The sequence below is a fragment of the Nicotiana tabacum genome, chromosome 11 (assembly GCF_000715075.1).
Source record: "Nicotiana tabacum cultivar K326 chromosome 11, ASM71507v2, whole genome shotgun sequence".
Classification (NCBI taxonomy): Eukaryota; Viridiplantae; Streptophyta; class Magnoliopsida; order Solanales; family Solanaceae; genus Nicotiana; species Nicotiana tabacum.
This window is the reverse complement of record NC_134090.1, coordinates 71,749,495-71,765,209: the sequence shown is the minus strand read 5'-3', so window position 1 is coordinate 71,765,209 and position 15,715 is coordinate 71,749,495. Positions and strand designations below refer to the sequence as shown.

At 43.2% G+C, this 15,715-nt stretch overlaps 1 long non-coding RNA gene across 2 annotated transcripts; it reads right to left on the bottom strand.

The window, feature by feature from the left end:
• Nucleotides 1-4,674: 4,674 nt before the first annotated feature.
• On the bottom strand, nucleotides 4,675-10,365 carry LOC107806634 (uncharacterized). 2 transcript variants are annotated; one of them, XR_012696601.1, is made up of 3 exons: nucleotides 9,805-10,365; nucleotides 6,275-6,403; nucleotides 4,675-6,178 (listed from the first exon to the last, which is right to left on the bottom strand). It is a non-coding gene; the product is annotated as an uncharacterized LOC107806634 (long non-coding RNA). The 2 variants fall into 2 exon arrangements; XR_012696600.1 differs by lacking the exon at nucleotides 6,275-6,403.
• Between the last annotated feature and the right edge of the window lie 5,350 nt (nucleotides 10,366-15,715).

Sequence of the window (15,715 nt, the reverse complement as noted above, 5' to 3'; positions counted from 1 at the left end):
GACGGTCACGAGACCCTCACTTTCCTCGATGCCTACTCGGGGTACAATCAAATCTAGATGAACCCCGAGGATAGGGAAAAGACCTCATTTATCACGAAATACGGTACATATTGTTATAACGTAATGCCCTTCAAGCTAAAAAATGTGGGAGCAACATACCAACGGCTAGCTAATAAAATGTCCGAGCACCAAGTAGGAAAATCAATAGAGGCATTTATGATGATATGCTAGTCAAATCCTTGCGCGCAGAGGACCATCTGACCCATTTGCAGGAAACCTTCGACATCCTCAGAAGCTACAACATGAAGCACAATCTTGAGAAGTGCGCCTTCGGAGTAGGCTCAAGCAAATTCCTGGGCTTCATGGTATCAAACAGGGGGATCGAAATCAATCCCGACAAAATAAAGGACATCAAAGAGATTACGGTGGTGAACAATGTAAAAGTCGTTCAACGACTGACAGGGCGGATCTCGACCCTAGGCAGATTCTTATCGAGATCATCAGACAAAAGCCACCATTTCTTTGCCCTACTCAAAAGAAAGAACAACTTCGAATGGACTCCAGAATGCCAACACGCCCTGGAAGAACTGAAATGGTACCTGTCTAGCCCGCCTTTACTGCACATGCCCAAGGAGGATGAAATGCTATACATATACCTAGTAGTATCCAAAATAGCGGTAAGCAGTGTACTGATCCAAGAAGAGCAAGGTACGCAATTTCCTTTTATTATGTGAGCCGAACCTTGGGGAACGCCGAAACCCGGTACCCCTATCTGGAAAAATTGGCTCTCGCATTAATAAGAGCCTCGCGCAAAGTGAAACCTTACTTTCAGTGCCATCGTATCTGCGTCCTGTCTACTTATCCTCTCCGGAGTGTACTGTATAAACCTGAGTTATCGAGTCGATTGGCCAAGTAGGCCATCAAACTCGGAGGGTAGGACATCTAGTATCAACTTCGGACGGCCATCAAGTCCCAAATCCTAGCGGATTTCATGGCCGACTTCTCGTCAACCCTCGTACCTGAGGTAGAGAAAGAGCTTTTATTAAAATCAGGCACATCCTCCGGGGTATGGACCTTGCTCACAGATGGCATGACAAAAGTAAGAGGATCCTGACTCGGTATAGTCCTAAAGCCGCCCGTCGGCAACATAATCAGGCAATCCATAAAAAATACAAAACTAACAAGCAATGAAGCCGAGTATGAGGCTATGATTGCAGGTTTAGAGTTGTCCAAAAGTTTGGGAGCCGAGTCGAGGCGAAATGCGACTCGCTCCTCGTGGTAAGCCAAGTAAATGGAAGCTACGAAGCCCGAGAAGACAGGATGCAAAGGTATTTTGACAAAATCCAAATCGCATTATGTCGCTTCAAATAATGGACATTAGTCCATGAACCTCGAGAGCAAAATTACGAGGACGATTCCCTCGCGAACCTAGGATCTTCCGCGGAAGAAGAAGACATGCTCCCCATAACCATTGTCCAACTGTTCAATTCTGTGGTCGAGAAAGGTCACGCGGAAATTAACTCCACCAACCTGGCATAGGATTGGAGAAATAAATACATCGTTTATCTAAAGGACGGGAAGCTACCCATGGATCCAAAATAATCGAGGGCCCTGCGAACCAAAGCGGCCCGGTTCTCACACGACAAAAATGGGGCTCTCTACAGGAGAACTTTTGATGGTCCCCTGGCGATATGTTTGGGACCAAGCGACATGGATTACGTGCTTTGGGAGATCCATGAGGGCTCCTACAGAAATCACTTCGGGGCCAATTCCTTAGTCCAAAAAGTGATCAGAGCGGACTACTATTGGGACAACATGGAAAAAGATGCCAGCGAATTCGTCCGAAAATGCGACAAGTGTCAGAGGTTCGCTCCCATGATCCACCAACTAGGGGAGTAACTGCATTCCGTTTTATGAACATGGCCTTCATGAAGTGGGGGATGGACATTGTCGGCCCTTTGCCGACGGCGCCAGGTAAGGCCAAAATCATTTTATTTATGACTGATTATTTCTCAAAATGGGTGGAAGCGCAGGCCTTTGAGAAAATAAGAGAGAAGGAAGTCATCAATTTTATATGGGAACACATCATATGCCGGTTCAGGATCCCGTCCGAAATAACATGCGACAACAGGAGGCAGTTCATCGGGAGCAAGGTAACACAGTTTCTCAAAAACAACAAAATCAAGAGAATCCTGTCGATGCCATACCAGCCGTGTGCGAACGGACAAGCCGAATTTACAAATAAAACCATAATTCAAAACTTGGAAAAGACGTTGGAAAGCGCCAAGGGAAAATGGAGTGAAACGCTGCCCGAGGTGTTGTGGGCATATCGAACAACTCCAAAATCGAGCACCGGGGAGACACCTTTCTTCCTAGTGTATGGCACTGAGGCACTGATACTGGTGGAGACTGGGGAACCAAGCGCCAAATTCCGACACACTAGCGAGGGATCAAACAACAAAGCCATGACAACGACCCTCGAGCTCCTCGACGAAAAATGGGAAGCCTCGCTGGTTCGGATGGCTGCCCAGAAGCAGAAAATCGAAAGATACTACAACAGAAGAACGAATCTCCGATACTTCGGAATCGGAGACTTGGTCCTAAGGAAGGTTACCCTCAACACCAGAAACCCTAATGAAGGGAAGCTGGGCTAAAATTGGGAAGGGTCGTACCGTATCCTTGGGATAGTTGGCAAAGGATCCTATAAGCTTGGTTCCATGAAGGGCGAGCAGCTTCCTAGTAACTGGAATGTATCGATGCTTAAGCGGTATTACTGCTAGGGCGGCCGGATGTGGAACCCCACACATATCCTCGAGTAAACATCGCACTCTTTCGACCGGGTTTTTTATCCCGAAACGGGTTTTTGCCAGCAAGGTTTTTAACGAGACGACGTCCATACATATCCTAAGAAGGATTCGAAGGGAACAACGTATCGGGTTGAATGGCCAAAGGAGCCACACCCGTGCGGGCCGACCTCGCAAAAACAAAATAGCATGTATTTATTCCAAGCAATAAAGAATATCTTTCGGCATCTCGTACTCCAAAAAAGGGGATTTCGACATGCCCACGACGAAGGCCTCTCCACCAAACGCATCCCATGATACTCGAAGACTTAGCTTCAGCAATTCAGCACCCGCATGACCCCAGGGTCGGAACTCAGGGTTCATAAAGCCCCTACAAGGCAACTCCGAGCTCACAAAAAGCGGTCTTCAAGCTTAAACAAACTTGATGACTTGGAGACTGTCATTAATCGTCATGCGCAGGATAACCCGAAATTGTAAGACCCCTAGCGGGCAAACTCGGCGTAATCAGATCTATTCTACATTACAACAAATACTATAAGACCTCAACAAGCATGACAAAATGTAAGACCTCAATAGGCATGACAAACTATAAGACCTCAATAGGCATGAAAATCCCAAAGTTTAGGCTATATGTCACATTTGTAAGAGTCTCGAAAGGGCATACCTTCGGTGTAGACGCCTGAACTATCACTCGGGATAAAAAATAGCTCCGTCCAAACACATATGACTACGATCAAAATGGCTAATACAGCCAAACTAATGAGACTCGGGGACGCCCGACCGTTGCTAAACAAAAATCGGAGGCCACTACTTCGAATATACTTCAGAAAGAACCGGTTAAAAAGGCTTCCCTCAACAGGCAAAAATGAGCTTCGACCATATCAGCTCCAAATCACAAGGCTTCGACCTACTCAGCCTACGAGCTATGAATCTTCCGAGGTGTCAAACATCGCTGATAACGACTTGAAATCAATGTTCTTCCAGAACCGAACACGGGTCAGGCAAAATTATTTCAAAGGACCATAACGAGCGGAAAACAAAGCCTACAAAAAGTCCATGGGAAAAATAGCGTAAGAGCCATTGTTGCCAGCCAAACGAGCCTCCGGGCCGCACATTGAAAGGTCTCTACACTAAACAGCATAAGAGCCATTATCACCATCTTAAAAATTGACAACTTGAGGATTAAAATGAGCTCGAATCATAACCCGATTCAGAGACCGGATCCAATATAGTTAACTATGCAAGCCTCCGGGCCACAAATTGAAAGGTCTCAACGACCAAAACAGTGTAAGAGGCACTTTCGCCGGTCTGAAAATGCTTAAGGGTCAATTAAAACTCGAATCGCAATGTGACTCAGAGACTGGACCCGAAATATTTAAACTGAAACATGCCTAAGGGCACGGCATAAATGCCACTATCGACCAGCCGAGTGAGCCTCTAGACCACGCGCATGTAAGGTCATTTCAACCCAAAACACAAAAGGCCATCGTTGCCCGCCCATGCAGGCAAGAAAGAACTTTAGGGTCAATTAAAGCTCGAATCGCAATGTGACTCGGAGACTGGACCCAAAATAGTTGAAATAGCGACATGCCCAAGGTCAAAAGATAAGAACCGTCATCACCCCACCACACGGGCACGGGAGAGCAGAAATCAACAAGGCTCGGGACAACCCCGACCCAGAAACCCAACGTAAGACGGCGGGGCAAAAGCGTGAGACCCCTCATGACGGTTCACGTCGGAGGCCGCATCAACCAGCCACACGACAATTCCCGAGCTAGCCCGAAAGGGCCACAAGGCTATATTGTAGGTATAAGGTTTTTTTTTGCCAATCGTTACTGAATTCAAAACAGAAAGGGAATAAGGGAAATAGAGTCACAAAATTCTCCTTTTACATATGCCAAAATAAAAGTACTATACAACAAACAGGGAAATCAATAGAACAAAATAGCATATCCTAATCTATAGCCGAATCGACAGCCTCAAAGGTTGCATCTAGGTGATTACAAATCCCCCAATGGCCCCTTCTCGACGGCGTCCCCCCTTTTCGGGGATCCACCCCCATTTTTAACCCCGCTCGAACTGCCTTCCAATACGCCCTCGACGATCAGCCCTAGAGAACCCGTCCATGTGTGATCCATGGTTCGAGGTAAAATTGGGCCAGCCCCCTCGAACACCCTCTCAGCACAGGAATCTATGACAATTGTTCCTCCCCCATGAGAAGATACAAGCACCTCAGCCTCAACTTTGATCCGGAGCAATGCAGCCACCAACTCGAAATGAAGGCTCTTATACTTGCCGTTATCCTTCTTCGCGCCCAGGAGCTGATGCTCAATCAAGGCAACTCTCTCCCTGAGTTTGTCCCTTTTAGAAGACACCTCGCTCATATGCTGGCTAAGCTCAAAGATTTCAGCATCCCTGGCTCGAAACTCCCCTCTCAGCAGGGCATTTTCCTTCTCAAACTACATAGATCGGGGCACGAAGAGTTAAAAGCGACGAAATTTTGCAATGGCTCAAATGATAGCGAAAACAAGGGATAGATAACTTGTTCAGTGAAAAAGGATTTCTTATGCTCACGATGATTCACCTCGTCCTGATACTGGGTGAGGGACTGGTTATATAGCGCAGCGGCCTAAAACTGCATAAAAATGTTAAGAGGATAAAGGATGGAGCAACCCGAAACAACAAACAAGGCTAGATGAACTTACCCACTCACAAAGCCTGCCCATCTCGCCAAAAATAAAGGAGGCGTTAACCTCGGAATTACCCTCAAGAATTATCACCGGCCTCCCGAGTGTGTCTATGCCTTTGATTAGTGCTCCCGCCATGAAAGGCTCCTTGCGAGACTCCTCTTGCATTCCGGAAGATGGAAGGATCTCCCCCTTGGAGAATCAACGATATCCAACGGGCCAACGGGGTTAACATGAATCTCCATCCTCTGTTCATCATGGGTCCCAGCTCGAGGTCCCTCAAACTTCCTGTCAAGGGTGTCCCGGATCGGGGAGAACTCCGGCCACCTGTCAATTCAAGGTCAGTGCTTGATACCCCATCCACTGCCTCATCACCACGAATCTGAACCGTGCCAGCATCAGACTCTTGTACGGAAGCATCTATTCCCACGGTCTAGGGATCAATCAACCCCAAACACTATTCGAAGGGTGCCGAGAAGCTGTTTTCTCCCTCACATTCAGCACGAGGATTTCCCATCGCCCCAGATACCGAAGCCAATGGGTCAACCTTTGAATCGTCCACTCTATTCCTCTTGTGTTCCGGTGGCTCAACCGATAGGCTCTCCTGCCTCTTCCTCTCCTCATCATGCATCAGAGTGACCCCTCTGACACACGGCACCTCCCTCATCAGAAAGATTCCTCCCAGACCTGCATAGATGTAGATGTTAAAATGCACGGTATAGAGAAAGCTACTAACAACAAGCTACATCAAAATGCATGGATACATCAAGACTCAAGACTTACTAGGGCCTCCGGCCTCCCACCGAGCCCGGGATAAATCCCGCCATGTTTGATCGGTATACGGGCAGATTGAGTGCAAACGACTGACCCAACCCTGAAGGTTTGGCACCGCGCCAGGGTAGATCGCTGCGACTAAAAAGACAAGAAAGCAAAGTTAGATGTATAAAGAAAAATTACCAAGAAAGGGCAAGGGCACCACGTCTACTTATGCCCAACGTTGCACTTCTTAGGGAATGACATCTTTTCTGCTAGAATCAGATCAGACATCCTCACTCAGATGAATCGGCTTATTCACCCATCATCGCCGAACTCCTCGGGGGTAAAAAGGAGCCTTCGAGGCTTTGCAACGAAGCTTGACTAAGCCTCCACGAAACAAATAAGGGTTGTACATCCGGATCAAATGGTTCAGCGTGAAGGACATTCCATCAATCATGCTTGTATAATGCCTGATCATAAAAACCACACGCCAGAACAAAGGGTGGACTTGACATAGAGTCACCTGGTAAATCCAGAAGAAGTCGAGAATCACGGGGTCCATCAGGGGCGAGGATGGACCCACCGGCCCCTAAGAGAACGGGTAGGTGTACACACTCAGAAAGTTGGCTTTATGAGCTGTAATACACTCATCCCGAGCGGGAATCTCCACGAGCACGGTATCTCCCCAACAACAGTCTGCCTTCCCTCTATTGATGTACGTTATAGAGCTAATATATCGACTTACAGGCTCGCGGTGCCCTGACTTCGAGGAGGGTCTCTCGACCCTAAAAATGGAGGTCATCACAAAAGGTCCCGAAATGCACTCCTTGACACTAGGGGAGTGGCCACTTCGCCTCGAGATAAAAGCGAAGGAGATGAGCCCGCAACTTCTTAGAAAGCAGAAGTGGAAATATTTGTCATCCTTGGGGAAATCCGAGGAAAGAAGAAAAAGGGGGTTGCCTCCCTAGGAAAGAGTGAGAACGAAGGGAAACAGACCTCACTAAGGGTTTTGAACATAAGATGGAATCTATAAATGAAGAAACGAGTATTTATAAAAGCATCATGGGTATATTGAAGGAAGCCAACTCCCATAGTCAATGCTAAAATCTGCAAGAACGGTGCGCGTAATGCGCCTTAATACCTTGTATCCGTTGGCAAGGGAACTAGAGGATGCAGGGGTTAAGAACCGTTTCTTATCATTTCTTGTCTTCTTCACTCTAATAAACGCGGAGACTATCTGTATACCGCGAATCCGGGGTCTGATTTCCATAGAGCCATCTCGCGGCCATGCCCCTCGAAGCTCGAAGCCCGAAGCCAAGGTCGAGACTCATCCTCGAGGTTTGATATATATCGGTTTGAAGTATATCATATTCTGACAAGTACAGCAAATTGCGGCAGGCGAGAGGGGAGTTCCCAAGGCATGCGGCTTAACTTGACATGGTTGGTCTATCCGGGACCTATTTTCAAGATGTCATGTCTAGCCATCTTATCTCCATAACTTTACGGTTAATACGTTCTGTACCATAACGAGTTCCCCTCCTATATAAAGGGGATCCCCATTACTTTGTAGGCTCGGCTGATGTTACTCCATTTTTCTCCACAAGTGCAATAATATCTCTCTCTCTTTTTTCTTTCTAACTTGCTTGTTCTAATTGGCCCGAGGCCACCTTTATAATCATCGTTCTCTTACTTGTTCTTCATTATATAACTCAGTATTGTCCGTAAAGAGCCTTGTTTAGTTATATCCTCAACTGTTATCCCATCCCCGACTATCCCTAATAGCTCGAGCTCGACCCTGATATCGACCCCGAGGACCCCACCGACCAGACCTATACCCAGGCAGCAGGTCCTTCAGTTCGATTACTATCTTGTTATAGCTTACATTTCGTCATTAAACTCCATATTATTGACATCAACTGCTCTAACAACTAGCTCGAGAATAGATTACGTATTTTTAGAATCCTATTTACAAATTTAATTGTTGTTACCATTTTCACGGTAAACATATCTACAAGCCTCTACTGATGGATATATTGTGATCGGAATAGGGACCGACCTACTCATATCATACATACACATATACATAAGATGTACATAAAGTCCTAGACCCAGCAACTCTGAAGGGCATGGAGCTTACCAATCAAGTTGAACTCGGGAAACACCTAATGAGGAGGTCTACCCGTCTGTCTGTCTGAACCTGCTGTCACACCTCCCGAAAGGGAGTATAAAGGGGTTTTTTCCAACTTAAAGTGACAATCGAAATAGGATTATTTATTTGTTAAATTCAGAGTCGCCACTTGGGATAATTTATGGTGTCCCAAGTCACCGGTTCAAATCCTGCGTCGAGGAAAAGATTGACTCTGTATTATAGTCCGCGAATACAGAAATCCGGGTAAGGAATTCTGTTAACCCGGGAGAAGGTATTAGGCATTCCCGAGTTCCGTGGTTCTAGCACGGTCGCTCAACTATTATAATTGGCCTATTTACTTGATTTTAATACATGTTTTAACCTATGGTTCAATTTTAACTTTTTAACCGCTTTAATTAATTATTTTTTAGGAGAAATATTCAACGTCATCTAAAACACGTCTTGAACCACATCATATAAATGTACCCGTGGTCCATGTCACATTTTATCTAACGTTGTTGAGATTTGGATTTGGGTTACATAAATCCACACCCGAGTTTAGGAAAGTAATTTTTAAAATAGCACGCCTAAAGCAACTACGCACTTTCAACTTTGCGAGGGCCATGGAAAATTCAACTAATGGCACACCTCGATTTCTAAAGGATTAAAATTAATTAACTACAAATGTTCATATTAAAAACTAATTTGAAATTAAGTATCACAACAATGTCACGGGAACCGTACCCGTAGCTATGATGATTTTATTACAGTGTCTAAAAGTAAACTACGAATGATTATGGTCTTAAATTATTTCAGCGCATCCCTTGGATTAACAAGCAATTCCATGTTTTTAATTTTCTTCCATTGGTAAAGACCTTATGTCAAATATCAAGCCACAAATAGCTTGGATGTATGAACTCATAGCCAAACAGTTTAAGACCAATCGACTTGAATAAATGACAAAACTCAAACATGGACAATTATAAAAGTGAAAACTACATATGGCACTGAGCCTTTAACAAGCTGGCAACAATTAAAAGAATTAGAACACTGAAGGAAAATAAATAGAGCTTGAAACAATTGATCTTAAAAATTCAATGAGAACTAAGAATGTTCAACAAAATAGAGAACTATAACAAAAATTGGTGCCCAGAATCACTACGACCAAAGAAATATCCCTCGTGAAGAAACAATTAGACCTCCTGCATTGAATTATTCCTAAACTAAAACACTGCTATCATTACACTTCTACAAAACTTAATCAAATTTTTGTCCTACATGGCAAAGAGCAACGTTTGGTAAAAAAATGACAATTAGTTTGTAATTAGAAGCTTAACACGAAAGAATTTGAAATTACTATGGAGCTTAACAAGATCATATTTAGTATTACAAACAGAATCGAATGAGGAGAAAGGACAGAGAGACGGACCTTGAACTGTTTTCAATATATATCTATATCTCTTCCGTTTACAGTGAAATTGAAAGCTCTAACACACGAACTTGGACCAGAATGGAAAAACAGCAACAATAGTAATTTATGCTGTGAATCTTGAACCTCGGACAACAAACGGCGACGGATTCAAACCACCTCAAACGGACTCCATCTTAATCAAAAAAAATTTTTGATTAAAGAACTACTAATAGGGAATTAATCTGCTCCCTGTCGACTCGTCGAACCGGACCCGAACCGGAACTAACGAACGGACAATCTCGTCGGATCCGAATTCGAACCGGCGATTGACCTGCACCTCGAACCTCAGTTTCCCGTTTCCTACTCTGTTTTTCTGCTTCTGTGCGTGTGTTTTGAGTTTGTGCAGAAGAGAAGGCCGATTTTAGAGACGAGGATGTCTGGCGGAGATGGCGGCGAGGATGGTTCAGTGCGGCTGTGTGCGTTGAAGATGAGAAGCAACGACGATGGAGGGTTTTCTTGGTCAGGGAGGTGTTTTTGGTTGGTGTGCGGCTGGAAAGGGGTTGTGGAGGAGATGGAAGGCGAAGGCTTAAAGGAGGGGAAGGTCTCGATGGGTGTTCAAAATGGAGAAGAAGGAGCTAAAGCTGATGGGTGTCTCCTTGTGTATTTGTTGAAGAACGACGCTTCTTTTGCAGATTTTTAGGCGTTCTCCTTTTCTTTCTTTTTTGATTTTTTAAGTATTAATTTACAGGTAGAGTCTAGGTTTAGGTGTATTTTTATGTATTTTGCCCATTAGTCCCTGGATCATTTGTGTTAAGTCCTCAGGGTCTTCTTTATTTATTTTTTTTGTTCCAAAGAAGAGTCTAGAGGGGTCCCTAGGCTTAATGGACTAATCAAAATTGGGCCAAGAACTGGGCTCTGAAACTCTTAAAATTGTGATCCAACTCCTTAATTTGACTCCTTTTAAAATAAGATAAAAATACTACACCATCCAAAGCTAATCCTAATTAATTAAACTAAACATGAAACTATTTTTGTGTTTTCGAAATTATATAAAGATAAAAATAAGGTACCATTTTTATATTATGTTTTTAAAAAAATAGTTTATGAAAAACTAAAATATTTTTTGTGATTTTTATTTTTCTTGTAACAAAATAAAGTAAAAGAGTAAAAATGAGTTGAAATAGCTATATTAGGCCTAAATTAAATATTTTACGCTAAAATATATAAAATCTTCGGGAGGGTCAAAAATCACATTTCTACAGCTGCCCCTCTTTGACTGAAAACATGAAGAGTTTTCAGACAAAGAATGACTAGACAAGTTTTTTGACGGGACTCTAATTTGGAGGGACTAAAACTAAGAAAAGGGGAATGTGACCGACCCCTGGTATCTGAGCTACCTACATATCCTTGGCTATAAAGGAATCAAGCCAAATGTAGTTCAAAGGTGAGTGAGATGATGGAGTACCGAGGTGAAGAGCCAGTCGAGGTGCTGTTCCGCCGAGGTTCCGGTCCGCAGTCCTGTTATTACATCAAAAATCAAAACATGAAAAAGACTAGCTAAGCCTGTCAACTACGAGTTACAAGATTCCTATCTAAAAGTCTTCTAAAGCTTGATCTTGAGTCTTGAATGGTTCTTCATGCAGACTTTAGATTTGAACCTTGGCACTTGTTAGCTGCAGGTGATAGCTTGTTCTTCTACAGCTTTTGGATCAAGACCGGACATGTAGTCCTTGTGACTTCCATCATGTCTTAAGCAATTCACATCTTCCATCAACTTCTGCATTTGGATTAGCTTCTTGCTCTTCTCCTTTTTCTTTATTGTGACTAGCTTATGTTAATCACCTCGGACTGTTGACTTGCATTTTTGCTACGAGCTCCTTTTGTTGCTGACTTGAATTGTAATTTGAGCTGCTTTCCCTTTCTCCAGGTGGATACCTGATTGCTGAACTCAAATTGCACTTTGAGATGCTTTCCTTTTCTCCAAGTGGACGCCTGACTGCTGAAGTTGAACTGTATTCCCCTGCTCTCTAAGTGGGCTCCTGACTGCAGAACTTGAACGTATTCCCTTACTCTCCAAGTGGGCGCCTGACTTCAACAAAATAGACAAAACAAAGAAAATTTCTGCCCCTGTTTGGGTATCCGAGCACACATGTAAATGTAAAACGGATCACATTACCAAATGTCAATAAAAACTTGAAAGCTAAAACTTTAATTGTACTCCCTTGTTCTCCAGGCGGGCATCCTGATTGCTGCCTTGAAATGTATTCTCTGCTCTTTAGGCGGGCTCCTGACTGCTGACTTGAAATGTATTCCCTGCTCTCCAGGCGGGCTCCTGACTGCTGAACTCGAATGTATTCCCTGCTCTCCAGGCGGGCTCCTAACTGCTGACTTGAAATGTATTCCCTACTCTCTAGGCAGGCTCCTAACTGCTAATTTAAAATGTATTCCCTGCTCTCCAGGAGGGCTCCTGACTTCAACAAAATAAACAAAAATAAAGAAAATTTTCTGCCCGTTTGGGTATCTGGGTATACATGTAAGTGTAAAACGAATCACATTACCAACTAACAATAAGAACTTGAAAGATAAAATTTGAATTGTACTCCCTTGTTCTCCAGGCGGGCTCCTGACTGCTGACTTGAAATGTATTCCCTACTCTCCAGGCGGGCTCTGGATTGCTAGCTTGAAATGTATTCCCTGCTCTCCAGGCGGGCTCTGGATTGCTAGCTTGAAATGTATTCCCTGCTCTCCAGGCGGGCTACTGACTGCTGAACCTGAAATGTATTCCCTGCTCTCCAGGTGGGCTCCTGACTGCTAACTTGAATGTATTCCCTGCTCTCTAGGCGGGCTCTTGACTGCTGACTTGAAATGTATTCCCTGCTCTCTAGGAGGGCTCCTGACTGCTGACATGAAATGTATTCCCTGCTCTCCAGGTAGGCTCCTAACTTCAACAAAATAGACAAAACAAAGAAAACCTTTTGCCCCAGTTTGGGTATCCGAGCGCATATGTAAGTGTAAAACGAATCACATTACCAAATATCAATAAGAACTTGAAAGCTAAAACTTGAATTGTACTCCCTTGTTCTCCAGGCGGGCTCCTGACTGCTGACTTGAATGTATTCCCTGCTCTCCAAGCGGGCTCCTGACTGCTAAACTTGAATGTATTCCCTGCTCTCCAGGCGGTCTCCTGACTGCTGGCTTGAATGTATTCCCTACTCTCCAGGCGGGCTCCTGACTGCTGACTTGATTGTATTCCCTACTCTCCAGGCGGGCTCTTGACTGCTAACTTGAATGTATTCCCTGCTCTTCAGGAGGGCTCCTGACTTAAACAAAATAGATAAAACAAAGAAATTTTTTTGCCCCAGTTTGGTGGCTGGACACATATGTGAGTGTTAAACTGAATCATATTACCAAATATTACTAAGAATTTGAAAGCTAGGTCCCATTATCCAGGGGGGTCCTGACAATTCTTACCTAAACGACAATTTTAAATCTAAGTTATATCTTCTAAAGGTGTGACTTCCGCTAAATCTTGTTATCTAAGAGGATCTTAAAGCTACATACCATTATCCAAGAGGGTCCTGAAAACTCCTAACTACATCCTATCTTAAACATGCAAACTTTGAAACCAACTTATATTCCTTGGGGTAAATTTATGCTACTTATGATTGTTTCGATTTTTAAACTAGGTCCCATTTTACAGGAGGGTCCTGAAAACTCCTAATTGAATCTTATCTTAAACATGCAAACTTCAAAACCAACTTATATTCCTTTGTGGTACATTTATGATAGATTATGCTACTCATAATTGTTTTGAATTTTAAACTAGGCCACATTTTCCAGGAATGTCCTGAGAGTTTACGGTCAAACCTGTTTGGTGCTTGCTTTTCCTTGCGGAGGGTTTCTCCGAAACAAATGAAATTTTCTGCCCTTGTGTCAAATCAAAGAAAAATTTTGTCAGTTTAAAATGCGGTGGTTGGTTTGTGGCCTTGACTTTGAGGGCGGTTGCTCCTTCACTTCTCATGATAACCGATTTCCACTCGAAGATCTTGCTTGTTCCTTGGCTAATCACTTTCTCTGTTATCCTTATCATAGAAAATAACTCTTCTCCGTTCAGACCTAATACCCTCTATCTGTTGCATTACTCATGAACTGACATTTACCAACCTTTGTGTTTCACCGAAAATGCCTTTGATCCGTCCACCTAACACCCTCCATCTGTTGCGTCGTGCTCTTGTGTTGACATGTACTACACCTTTGTGTTTCTCAAGAATTCCAAAGCACGTTAATTGTCGTCCCCTTAGTGCACATGCTGCTCTTTCCTAACTTAAATCACTGGCCTTGGCCTTGATGTCTTTTGTTCCCTCACTTTTCACGATAATTTTGATTTCTGCTTGGAAGACCTTGCTCGTCATTGGTTAACCACTTTCTTTGTCAATCTTATCACAGAAAATACCTTTGATCCATTCACCTAACACCCTCTATCTGTTGCATTATCCATGAATTGATATATACCAAACCTTTGTATTTCACATGAATCCCAAGGCATGTTGATTGTTACCAACTCTGTGCGCACGTTGTTCTTTCCTAACTTATGCCACTTTGATGTGCTGGCCAGATCCCGTTTTGTGCAATTGAAAAGTTGGTGGCAAATTTTGAAGTCATTTCTCACTTATTTTGACCAAACAGACTCAGGAAGAGAAAGTAAACAAGACAAAAGGAATAGAGTAAAGGACAATAGAAAAGATGATTCCTAACGAGAAAACTACAAAGTAGAAACCTATCAGTTGTGGATACCAACTCTAATGACCATGACATGCACATGTGGCCTATTCTGTCAAGTAAGCCTGATGTTCAACTCTTGTTGTACCTTTAAACCGTGAAACTGGGCTTCAATGCTCTGATTATCCAATTTGATTCACAATCCTTATTGGACTTGTAGTGCCCGAAGGGTTTTCACCATTAAGCCTCTCTCATTATATTCTTTCTCTCAACTTATTGTTGCCTTACGGTGCCCGCGAGGGTTTTCACCAATAAGAGTCTCTCATTTTTAGATTTCTCTCAGCTCTCGTCGCCCTATGGTGCCCATGAGGGTTTTCACCAATAAGACTCTCTCATTTTTTATTATTTTTCTGCTTGGACCAGAGTGTTGCCCCTGATATGAATTACCTCTCCTTGCTTGACTTGGCATCTCTCGAAGACTGATCAGAAGGTCTTTCTTTGGACCGTGACGGGGGATTTTGGATAGGGTTAAAAAGAAAGGATATCAAAGGCTCAAAACAATTCACAGGGGCTCAAAATTACAACTTTCAGACTCAGATTTCTTACAACAACCACAACTTCTTTCCCAGTTTCTTGCTTGGGGACTTTTGGATTTTTATTTTGATGAGACCGAACCGTGAGGCTGCCTACGTATCCTTAAAAGGAATCAGGTCGAGCGTAGTTCATGACATAGGAATTACTTTGTTGTTGTGATTTTCTCTTTTCTCTTTCTTTTCTTTCTCATTTTTGCTTTCTTTTTCTGTTTTTGTTGTTTTTCTTCTTTTTTTTTCTTTTCATTCTTTTCTTTCTTTTTTTTTCTTTTTTTCTTTTTATTTTTATTTTCATTTTTCTTCTCTCCCTTTTCGTTCTTTTCTTTTCTCCTTTTCCTTTACTTATCTTTCACGCTTGTGTTTCTGATCTTTGTTACTGATTCCGAAAGAGGGGTATGAAAGAAAATAAACAAGGCTCAAATGGGTAACGAAGGATAAGGTGTTTAGATAGCAGAACAAAATGCCTTCGTCATTCCAATCTTCAAAACATGCCAAGTACAAACAACACAATTAAACAAACCAAGGAAAACATTCGTACCATATTTTGATTGCGCCAGACTTGATGACCATATCCACACATTCGCCTTCTACATCTGTCACATACAAAGCACAATTGGACA